The 12,572-nt window shown below is 38.1% G+C and overlaps 1 pseudogene; it reads right to left on the reverse strand.

Annotated features, from left to right (window-relative positions):
* Positions 1 to 2,749: 2,749 nt before the first annotated feature.
* LOC112181253 lies at positions 2,750 to 9,073 on the reverse strand (annotated as a pseudogene).
* Between the last annotated feature and the right edge of the window lie 3,499 nt (positions 9,074 to 12,572).

The raw sequence follows: 12,572 nt of genomic DNA on the forward strand, positions 1-12,572 counted from the left end.
TAGTGCCGTATGGCGAGGTTCGTGTACATTTCATACCAATACAAACCAACACATTATCAACCAATTCCACAGTTTCCAAATGCGAAAAGCTTAATGATACAGTAAAAGGCTTCTAATGGATCTGCAATCTTAAAATGCTAGTCTTAAGGGCGAGTTTGGCCCCAAGGTGATTAATTTAAAATCAGCTTTAGCTGTGCTGTGAGAATAATCAGCTGTGAAATTAAGTAGCTGGGTGTTTGGTAAATTGTGCTTTTAAAAGTGCTGTGAGTACAAAAGCAGTGTTTAAGTGTTTGGTAAACTTTAGTATAAAAGTGCTGTGAGTTTAGAAAATGACCAAAAAGGACATAATATTAAAATGGTGTTACTTATATATATATTTTTAGAAATAATAACATTTATTGTGTTTATAAGTTATACTCTACTCATTCATTTATCGTGACTTTATGAAGTTCTGGGAAATTTTCGGAAAATTTTTCAAATACCCGGACCATTTATCATGACTTTCCGAAGTTCTGGAGTTTTGAAAATTTATTTAAGGAAATAGAAATCAAGTGGCGCAATCTCAGCCGTCAATTTCCTCCACCATCCAATCTGGTCCGTTGATTTGGATTTAAAAGGAAAGGAAACAGACCAGATTGGGCCACAAAGCTCGAGAGAGGGAGCTTGTTCTGACCCGAATGGAGGTCGTCGACCCCGAAGAGAAGCCAGACCGGAACTTTCACCTCCGCCCACCCCACGACGGCGCACGGGCACCATCTTCTTCGTCTCCTTGTACCCATCACGTCTATGGTCTTTGATCGTCCATGCACCGGACGACGAAGAAGAATCGATGGTGAGAAGGTCCGACTGCTCCGGCGAGTGTCAGCGAATTTTGGCGACTCCAGCCACCGATTGGCTTGCATGTGGTATGAAACCTCATCTTCTCGTCATGGTCTACATGCCTGTGTGATTAGTTTCAGAATTCGATTAGGTTCTGATGATTTTCGTTTTTGGGAATTCTCGGCTCCGTCGCGGTTCCTCGACTCCGGCGACTTTTCCGGCTCTTCTCAGCTTAGTCCTGGCTTCGTTGCATCTGTAGAAGAAAGCTGACCATGATTGGAGTTGGAAGTCACGAACTTGCTGGGTTGTAGGCATTGAATCCTCTGTCCATCTTCAAACCAGTTTCGGCAGTGTTGGGAAACTGAGTTCGGGGCTGGAATATGGATGAGGGCAATATAGGTAAATGATCTCAACTTCTGAAATCTCTTAATCTAAAGCATCACTTTTGCAACTTGTGGATTATAACATTGGGAAGTGGGAGATTGAATTATAATCCATAATCTCTTGTTTTACCAAACACCTCATCCAGCTTAAATTACTGAATAAGCAGCTTAAACTGCTTAGACCTCGGGGCCAAACTGGGCCTTAGTAATCTTCCAATCATAGACCTAGTGATTTCTCTGTGATTGTTAATTTGTCATTACCTGTTTGCGCCTCATGTCTATTATAATTGTTTCAGTGTGAAGCTTGCTACTTCATTTTTTTGGTTTGACGAACCCAACAGGCCTAGATTTATTTATTTATTGAAAGAGGCCCTAGATTTTCTATCAAGACTGAAAGATTCCACAGTCTACACTTACAGAAAGTTTTCTAGTGGGTTTGCAGTCCTAAACACAAACTGAAAGCCAGAGCTAGTCCTAACTTCTAACGTACCTTTTATTTGGCTATATATGTATTCATGATATATAGTATTTCAACGACACACTGGCGTAGCAAGAGGGTAGCCTATAATGTAATCATGATCTGTATAAACAAACTCACATAACTTGATAACCTTCTACATTTCTATGTTAGTCTAACAACAGATCCTTTCCTTCTCATTTCTCTGTAAATCAAGGTTCTAGCACTTATATCAAACATACTATCATTCAAACAAAAACATGCATATTGCATTCCCACTACCCTTAATTCTCATTTAGCACACGAGAATGATTGAATGAATCTCTAAAAAAAAAAAATCAAAATAATAAAAAGAAAGTTCAGTATATAGCTGATACTTATACAAAAAAGAAAAGGAAACAACAGAAAAATATTCCAACCAACCTGGTCTTGCATTTCGTACGGAATGAGGCATCACCACTGTTATCCTCAAATTTGAAATCATCAATTCGTTTTGTTTTATGGACTTCAGTAAGAAGGAAATTGAGCACTACGTTACCAGTCTCTCTAAATGCAAGTGCCTGAACACAACTTCTGGACTTTTAGTTAATAATGGATAAGCATAATCTTCTTCTAGGCAATATTTCAACACTAGTTCTTTTCCGCCACAGCATCCTCTTGCATCACCCACATATCAAACTTTTCATAAGCACTTTGCCAAATATCAAATCTCTTATGAAAGGCAAGGGATTCATCTTATTCTGAAATAAAGCAAATATCTCTGTCCCTCAAAACTTACCAAATATTTCACTGGACATATCAATCGACACCATGAAACAGTCCTCACTAGATTGAGACCAATGTAAATATGTAATACACCATTGACTAGAGCATGTGTAAGTAATTGTTCGAGCACATAAATGTAAGAAACACAAAAATGCAAAAGGCATAGTGAGCATCCAGACTAACTTATAGTTTATTGTGCATTAGTGACTCTGTACACCCTACATTTTCAATACCACAAGACATGATCAGCCTCCAAATAAACTAATAGTCTACACTGAAACTATACAATCTGTTTTAGTTCTATTACAGAAAGACTATATCTTTATTATACCTTACATTGTTCGAGGTAGAGTAAGAAATAATACTTACTGATTTATTCACTGGAAAAGTAGAATGTAGAAAGTATAGGACATGCAAAACTCTTTCAACTGTGAAGTAGGATTTGGTTGTTAAGATCCCATTTTATTTCAGTCACTTCTAGTTTCGAAACCTGCCAACTTGTTAATAGTTATCATGTCTAACGGCTCAGAGAGGCAATTCTGGATCCTGGCTGATGACAATTCTTTTGCCACAAACTGCATAGTGGGCCGTGAACTGGGATCGGTGCTGGTGCAGGCCAAGGCCATTGTTACATTGGAAACCACTCCCTCTGCTAACCCACTTGATGGAGACCCCAGTCGTTGGTCTAGCAAATCCTTCAAAAGAAATCCTCTGTTTTCTGATTGAGAAGCCAGTAGCTCCCCTGGATGCCTTCCCATCATGATTTCTAATGCCACCACCCCAAAGCTATACATCACACTTATCTGTCACTCGCATTGTGAATGCGAGCTCTTCATGCACATTACAATACCAAAATCAACCAAGATTCTTCCATCATATATATACACAGATAGAACAACAATGCTAAATTAACAAAGTTCTTTTTATTACTATTGTGTCGGTAGAAACGTCTGTATAGTTGAAATACATATAAGTTTACTAAATGAATGATTACCTGGAGCCATGTAACCATAAGACCCCGCTACAGAGTCCAGTTTGAGGAATCCGAGCTCAATAGTCTTGCTGTGCCAAAGTCTGATAGCCATGGCACGATATCCCGCTGTAGTAATATGTTGTTCAGAGTTATGTCCCGGTGAACAATGAGCTCGGAGCAGTCATTGTGCAAGTGAGAAATTGCATGTGCTACATCTTGCACAATTTTCACCCGGGTGTCCCAGCCAAGTATCTCTGATTCACCCTCCAACCCATACAATACCCCAAACTACCTCTCTCTGCATATTCATACACCAAGTACGAGCACCCCCATCCAGGAACAGGACCCATAAAGTTTTATTACATTTCTGTGCCTCACTTCTGTCAAACATATTATCTCATTCTCGAAACTCTGGCGAATCAATTCTAGAATGTTGTCACTAGAATCTACTGACATATTCATTTTCTTAACTGCCACGACTTTGCCTCTGTCCAACACAGCCTTGTAGACACTAACAAATCCTCCTCTTCCAATGAGGTACTTCTCATCAAAGTTCTCAGTGGCGGTGATGATTTCAGAAAATGTAAATTTTTCTTCTCTTCCCTTTATTGTTGAATCAAAACTTTCAGCCAGCTCAGGACTATCGCTTTCCCCCAGCTTTGATCTCTTGCAGAAATTAAGGGTCACAGAAATTATGGTCACAATCATCAATAGACCACAAATGGGAACAAGGACACCAAGAAGAATTTTCTTATTGGACTTTTTGGGATCTGAAGTGCATGGAGTTAGTCCCTCTGTTTCTCCACACAAACCACCATTTCCAACAAAAGCATTATCTGGAAGTTTCTTTTGGAAAATGCCGCCGGTTGGGATTGGACCTGTCAAGTTGTTGTAAGAAAAATCAATGCCGATAAGACTAACCATTCTGGAAAATGTTGATGGGAAATTCCCGGAGAGTTGGTTATGCGAGACATTAAGGCTATGTTTGGGGGGGCTTTTTAGCTCCCCTGCTTATAAGCACAAGAGGACTATGCGTTTGGTTAGCTGACTTATGCTCAGCTTATTCTAAAAGCCACTGCGGCTTCTCTCAAAAAGGAGAAGCTGCCTGACCCCAGCTTTCAAAAGCCAGAAGCCAGCAGCTTACTGTAGCGGTACTTACTGTAGCTAAATGAATGTTTCAAAATGACAGATTCTATCCTCCCTTGGGAGAGGCAATTACGGATTGCCATCAAGCCTTCGAGATGAGATCAGAGGCCGCACAGCATTTTCATCTCTATCCCATCTCCACTTTCCCTCTAACGCCGCCGGGCTCTTATCACAGACGCCGCCTCACTCTTCCTCTGACGCTGCCTCCCTCTCCCTCTGACGCCGCCTCAGCCTCTCATCACGAAAACCCCAAGCACAGAGCAATCGAGCCAAACACCATCACATCATGACCTGAACCCACATCCTCCCCCAATTTCAGATCGGGAAGCCAGCTTTTCTTCATCCTCTCTTCACTACAGAACGCATCCTGGTGAGGAAAAGCTAGTTTGTCTCTCTTGATTTTCGATCTCCCAAATCAATTTTTCTTTCAGCTTGGTTGAATAAAATTTCAAAAACCTGTTTGGGTTATAGTATTCATTTCAATTTCAAGATTGTGTGTGTGATTTACAAACTTGGGTTTGATTTCATGGTTAATAACCGAAAATGATTAATTATACCCCTTTTCTTATTTGGTTCTATGGTTGGGTAATAATAATGAGCTTAGTGTTTGCATTTTTCTTCTGAATACATAATCCAAGCTAGACAATTTTTCTTCTATTTGGTGCAAGTATTAATAGTAAATTGTTGATATGCATGTAGGTTTCCCAGCACAGGAAGCTAGCTAGCAGGTAGCAGAAAAAGAGATCAGATCATAAAAGTGGTGCAGGTCTCATATCATAAAAGTGGTGCAATAACTTGAGGTACTGTTTCTTTAATCCTTGAGGAGATGAATGCTTCTAATATATGTGGTTAATTAGAGAGAGATTGATACTTCTTGATTTGTTAAAGAGTTGTATTATGATATCTTTTTTTTGGTCTGAATAATACTTCATTAAACAAAGCAAAGAGAACAAACAAAAGGAACCCAGAAAACATCTTAAACAAAACAAATTGATTTGTTATATGACTGGAGGGTTAATCTCATGCATATGCACATTAGCTAGTTGCAATAGCTTATTATTAAAAGCAAATTCAAGAGATTCCTTATTCAAAGGTTTGCTAATGTATGAGCTGAGATTGAGCAATATTTTCCTTCTCTGGCTAAGCTCCTATTGATCTTATCAGCTTGTCTAGTTTAATTAGGAGAACACATGGAATTAAGGCAATACCGTCTATGTCTATATGTTACTTTTGTTAATGAACTCAAGGTTGTTTATGATCTTTCAACCGCATATATTTATTTTATTTTTATTTTTAAATAGCTGGGTCAGCCTAACCGTAAGCATATTTCTCGTAGGTGCTCAAATGGTGATGAAGAAGAAGACAAGGAAGTTGGTTGGAAATACCTTCATGGTGATGTTTTCAGACAACCTTCAAACATACCATTGTTTTGTGCCGTCTTGTTCAAGATCCAAAGACACCGATCTGGAAAACCTCGGAAAGGATGTTATTCATCATTCTTGAATTATTGATATGGATTTTGAAATACCAAAGTTTTGTACAGATACTTGATTAGATTCAAGCAGATCCTATTTTTTTCATTAGTCCATTTGATCAGAGAGAACTAATCTGCATTTTTTGATATGGTTGTTTGGTTGTTCTCTGGTGACTTCTCTTTGCACTTGATTTGGTTGGATGACAAAATTTTCGCAGTTGGTTTGTTTGCTAATTTGTTTAGGCTCTTTATATTTGTAACATATTTGCTTACTTGATGCGAATCAAAAACCAATTGTTGTTAATGTTACTAATATATTTGTATAAGTTATTTTTAAAATTGTCCAATATTAATCATACATGGTCACCATGATTTATAAAAATTGAAAGTTAACAAAAATTAATAAGGACATAATAAAGATTAAAAATAATAACAAGAGCATTTGAAGAACTTTGTATTACCAAACAATCAAAGCAAAATAATCTCTCATGTCCAATTTGGTCATTCCACAAAAAAAAAGCACAAGCCAGTTTGATATACCAAACACTTTGTCACTGCTACTGCCACTAACAGCTCTTATAAAAAGCCAGTTTACCAAACACTCAGCAGCTTTGCTTTTCAGCCACTTATTCTCAGAAATAAGCAGAAGCCAGCTTTTCTGAAAAGCCCAGCCATACCAAACATAGCCTAAGAATCTCCAGCATTATAAGCTTGGCAAGGTTTAATGGTAGTGATCCCGAGAATGTATTGCTGCTTAGGTCCAACAAGTACTGCAGGTGTAGATTACCAATCTCCTCTGGTATTCCACCTGATAATTTGTTGTGGCTTATGTTCAAGCTTGTTAACCTCTCAAACGTTCTAGGGTCGACTGGTAATACCCCTGTAAAATTATTATCAGACAAATCAAGAAACTCAAGCCTTGTCAATTTGCCAAGAAACCGAGGGATAACTCCTGTCAAGTAGTTCCTGCTGAGACTGAGATTGAACAACAAGCTTAGAATCCCAATGGCAACTGGAAATTCCCCACTGAATTCATTAGAACCTAGGTTTAGCTTCTGCAATTGCCTTAACTGCCCAAGCTCAGGTGGGATTTGACCAGAAATTTTATTTCCGTCCGTTTGCATATCCGTGATGTTTTTGTATTCTCCCCATCGTGGTGAGAGTTCACCAAAAAATTTGTTCTGCCTAAGATAAATTAATTCAAGACTGGGATGGACACCAAATGCATTGGTAATGTTTCCGGTGAATTGGTTTTCATCAAGCCGGACTCTAGACAAAGCTGAACAATTTCTCAACCACTCAGGCAATGTCCCTGTGAAATTGTTATGATTCACTACAAAAGTTTCCAGAACAAATCCACTACACAGTTCTTGCGGTAATTCTCCATAGAATTTGTTCCTTGAAAGTCTTACGGTAGTCAAGTTAGGAATGTGTCTGCAAAATCACTGGGAATGGTTCCAGTTAAATTATTGCTGGACACAGAAAAGAATTGGAGGGTATTGAGGAGAGAAATGGTGTTTGGCGATTCCCCATCAAGTTGGTTGCTAGAGAGATCCAATTTTGTCAAAACTTGCAAGTTTCCTATGTCTGAGGGAATTGATCCAGAGAAGTTATTGCTGTGCAGATCGAGGATATCAAGTCTTTTCGACAGGCCAAGTTCTGCTGGAAGGTTCCCACTGAGTCTATTGTTTTGGAGTTGCAAAGAGGTCATTTCAGTCCAATTGGAGACCAGAGAAGGCAAGATTGGCCCAGTAAATAGATTATCAGATAACCCCAACTCCACCAAGCTTTTGAGATTGAACAAGGACAGAGGCAGTTCCCCACTGAATTTATTCACAGCCAAGGCCAAATAAGAGATCGAGGTTTGTACAAAGACCAAGGTCAGAAGGGATTGAAGAGTTCAAGGAATTCTCGCGAAGGTCAAGGTGCTGAAGCTCCCTGAGTTGGCCTACAGAGGATGGGATTTTGCTTTCAAGGGAATTGTTAAACAGGTCAACCCGTTGCAGACCAGATATGAAGCCAATATCTTCAGGAATTGTACCTCTGAAGTTGTTTTGTGACAAATGAAGGTGTTTAAGCTTGGGAAAGTTATATAGCATTGGCCCTTGGAATAGGTTATTGGTGAGATTGAGATATTCAAGCGTAACCATGTTGGTAACTACCAGTTTCGGTATCTGGCCAGTCGGGAGTGTATTCCATGCACCGTCAGTGCATGGGTACTTGCAATATGAATGGATGTAATTTTTATATATTAAAATATATAAAGGAGTGGATTATATGAGTGGCTGTTATTTTTTTAGATATTAAAATAACTGATAGTGCACTTGCACTGTCGGTGCATACAATCCTCTCCACTGGCGAGTCAAACGATTTCCAGACAAATCTAGGAAGGTCAAGTTCCTACATTCAGATATAAATTCTGGGAATTCAGAATCCAAATTGTTCAGAGAAAGATCCAGGTATGTTAACAAAGGAAAGCCTAAAAATTTAGACCAGTTAGGAGAGTCTAACTAGTTCCTTCCAAGAAGCAAATATTGTACCTTTTTGAGACTATCCAGCTGATAGGGAATGGTACCATTGAGATTGTTGTTGTAGAGACTTAGAAACTGAAGCTCCGTTAATTTGCCCATTTCCGCCGGAACTTCCTGTCCAAACAGATTGTTGCCCAAATCCAAGACTGTTAGCTTGCCAAGATTACCAATGGAAGATGGTATAGACCCTGTGAAACTGTTACCATTGAGGTTGAAAAGAAAGAGATCGAGAAACTTGTTGAAATTGAACTGAGTTAGTGTTGCAGTTATGTGAAAGTTTGAGAGGTCAATTTCGGAGACTGCTTTGGTGTTGGGGTAGCAGACAATCGCAGTCCAGTTGTAGAGGTTATTTATGTTTGTGAGGGACCATGAATTGAGAAAAGGTAGTGTATAATCAAAGCTGTTCTTCCAGCTTATGAGAGCTTCAGCCTGTGCTCTTGGTGATGAGGTGGCCTTCAATGGAAGCAAAGAGATTAAGAATATATGAAGGACAAGAAGAAGAGGAGGCTTCTGAACTCCTTTCATGGTTTTGATCAGCTTTAGTGTTATTTCTCTCAGATCAATGAAGAAGTAACAAGTCTGGTTAGTATTCTAAATGTTGGATGAGATTACTAACATTAGCATAGCATACAGAATATGCAAAGAAGAAATGTGGATGGTTACTTTGAAAGTTCAGGTAATTAATTATTGTAATTCGTATAGAATATGACTCGGACTCAAGTTTTGTTCTCCAGTATAAATCAATTCCTTTTGGATGACTTAGAATCATCAACATTGGATTTTTCCTCTGGACTCTTGGAAGATGACTATGGTTGTTGTAAATTGTAATCAAGTTTGTTTCTTTTCTTTCAACATGCTAGCTAAGTAGTCTTCGGTCTTCCTGATAAGAGCATATTTATGCGATGTTAATAACATTAATCTCCATACTTTCTTTGTTAGTTTATTGTTATTTACTTTGTTTATTTGTTTTATAGGTATCTTGGAGTAAAGAAGAAGAAAAGAAGTAAAAGAGGGATTGAAAGGCAAAATCGGCAAATCTGCCCGTGCAGATCAGTCAATTTCGACAGATCACTTAGACCAGCTCACAACGATCCAGAGGATGATATTTCTATTGATAGAAAGCCTCAGATGTCTAGTTTCCGAATCTTTATATGGCTCGTCAATATCATTTTTCTAAAGGAAGTTATGGCCGATTTAGTACAAAAAGGTCAGGCTATGCGTGAATATGAGGTTGGAAGGGAATTTATGTTTCGAGGCCCAAATCACACTGAGAAGCCTGAGGACGAGTTTGTGCTTCATATTTCAACTTGATATGGACAAATGACGTGATGTGAATGGTTGGAATGAGTCATTAAGTTCAAGAGCCAATAGGAAAACTCCACCTAAGCATGCTAATCCTAATTCTTTTAGGTTTGGATTTCCTACACAATAAGAAAGATGAGGCAACCTCTAAGCATATAAAAAGGAGATCAATCTGCAACAGCTCTCTCTCTCTCTCTCTCTCTCTTCCTCCCTTTTTCATTATTTTTGTGTTCTTGATTCCCATTATGTGTAACTAAATTTCCAGTAGTTAGGGGGCAGTTGAAGCTCCTAGACGTACATGATCCATAACATGCTTTGACATTCAATTTATTTTCCAATTAATAAAGTGGAGGTTTTGTTTACCGATTTCTCATTGATGAAATCTATATTTGTATGCTTTGGAGGCCTACTTAGTATGCATGCTAGGGTTCTAATACTTTGATTGTTTGATGTGTGGATCAATAGTTGGATTCCTCAAATTGTCTAGAGAAGTAATTGATAGTTTTCACTAGCAAGTAAACAAAACCCTAGGTTTAGCAAGGCTCTAAGTTTAGGTGAAGTAGTGATTGCTCAAATTCTTTTCAAACTTAATGATCTCTGCATGTTTAATCTAATAAACGTACCTTTAGGTTACATTGCTTGAGAATAGTCTAGGTGTAGAGCCCTTCCTGCCTAACGTACAAAGTAAGAAAGGGTAATAGGTTGTGTTCAAGCGTACCGAGCCAATCTAAGCGTCTTCAACTAAGTTAATTGGAAGTAAATTGGACAAAGTGTGTTGTGTGTGATTGTTGGGGGTGGATACTTCTTTCCAAGCTAGTTTCATCATCTTGATCTCAACCATTCTCAAATCAGCTTTTCTTTATTTTACGTTCTGTTATCTGTTTTCCCGTATTTATTTAATATAGTAAACGAACTCCGAAATTCACCAAATTTTTTGTGTGGACGCTTTGTGTGTCTAGTACGTCTCTGTAAATTTTCGTATTTTTCTGGGTTGTTTTGGTTAGATTCTTAGTTTGTTTTTCGACTGCTGTTCAGTAGGAACTGCAGTCACGTTTTGTGACTTTTGTTGAAGCCTTTAGTTTAACTTAATCCTCTGCGGGAGACCCTTATTTCCCTATATTACAATTGACATATTTGCAGGAGAATAAAGAAAATCAATAGCTTTAAATTTAGCTATCACTTCCTATCATATGCTTAGTGAGGTGTGTGACGTGGTTTCTTCGTGATTGTTATTACCTGTTGGTTCCTTATGTATATTATAATTGTTTCTGTCTGAAGCTTGCTATTTTATATTTTTGGTTTGATGAACTAATTAATAGGCCTAGAGTTTCTACGAAGACTGAAAATTTCCAGAGTTTCCACATACGGGAAAAACCTAATGGTACAGTATAAGGATTCTAATGGGTCTGCAATCTTAAAAACAAACTGAATATGGAAATTAAGCCACCGCTAGTCCTATAATTAATATAATATGTATTCACAATAGTATTTCACCAAGACATTGGCATAGCTAGAGGGTAGCATATATATGATATAATCACGGTATGCGTGAACAACATCACATAACTTGAACAAGTTCTAACCTTCTATGTCAGTTTGACAACATATCATTCCCCTCCTGTGTCTCTAAATTTGCAGTTCTAGCTGGACTACTAATTTTCCTGTATGACAACAAATTACCATTTTACAGATAAATCAAGCATACAATAATCTGAATATAAAAACATGCATATTGCATTCCCAGTACTCCCCTTAATTCTCATCAGAACATGAGAAGAATGAAACTTAGAATAAATTCAAACGAAAAAGAAATATCACAATATAAGCTGGTCTTGCATAATTTAAAGAGAAAATAAAAAAGAAACAAGAAAAGAATAGAACAGAAAAATATTCCAACAAACCTGGTCTTGCATTTCGTACGAAATGGAGTAAGACGTGACCGTCCATGAAATGAGGCATCACCACTGGTTCCCTCAAATTTGAAAATCATTAACTCGTTTTGTTTAGGAACTCCAGTATGGATATTCAGCAGTACTTCACCACTCTCTCAAATCCCAAGCATATATCTTTGAACACAACTTCTGGACTTTTAGTTAATAATTTATAACCATACTCTTCTTCTAGGCACTATGTCAAAACACAAGCACTTTTGTCATATATTAGATCTCTCCAAAGGCAAGGGATTCCTCATATTTTGAAATAAAACAAATATCTGTATCCCTCAAATCTCCAAGTATCTTTATCTCGCCAAATATTTCACCGGACGTACATATCAATCGACACAGTAAACGTCCTCACATGATTGAGACCAATGTAGCACACTATTGACTAGAGCATGTGTATCAGAGAGCGTCGTCCTTTTGGTTGTTTGATTGGATGATTTTGCACTTTTGCGGTGGTTGAGGATTACAGAGCGCCTTGATTTGCATACTGCTCTGCATTTGGGTAAAGATTTGACGGGCAACCTTCTGTATGATATTGGTTGTATTGATCCATTTTCCGGTGACATTTTGCTTTAATGTTTCGATGCAAGAGTTGGGGCTTTTGGAGTTGCTGCTGGTTCCGAAGCGATGAAAGGTCGGGACTCGGGAGGGTTGAATGAAAATAGGAAATAGTAATGGCCTAATGGGAGAAGCCAGGACTCTGTTTTGGACTTTTGGGGCAAAATGTATTAATTAAAAAAAAAAAAAAGTTAACAAATCATCAGATCCATTCTTCCAAC

Source organism: Rosa chinensis, unplaced genomic scaffold, assembly GCF_002994745.2.
Source record: "Rosa chinensis cultivar Old Blush unplaced genomic scaffold, RchiOBHm-V2 RchiOBHmChr0c16, whole genome shotgun sequence".
NCBI lineage: Eukaryota > Viridiplantae > Streptophyta > Magnoliopsida > Rosales > Rosaceae > Rosa > Rosa chinensis.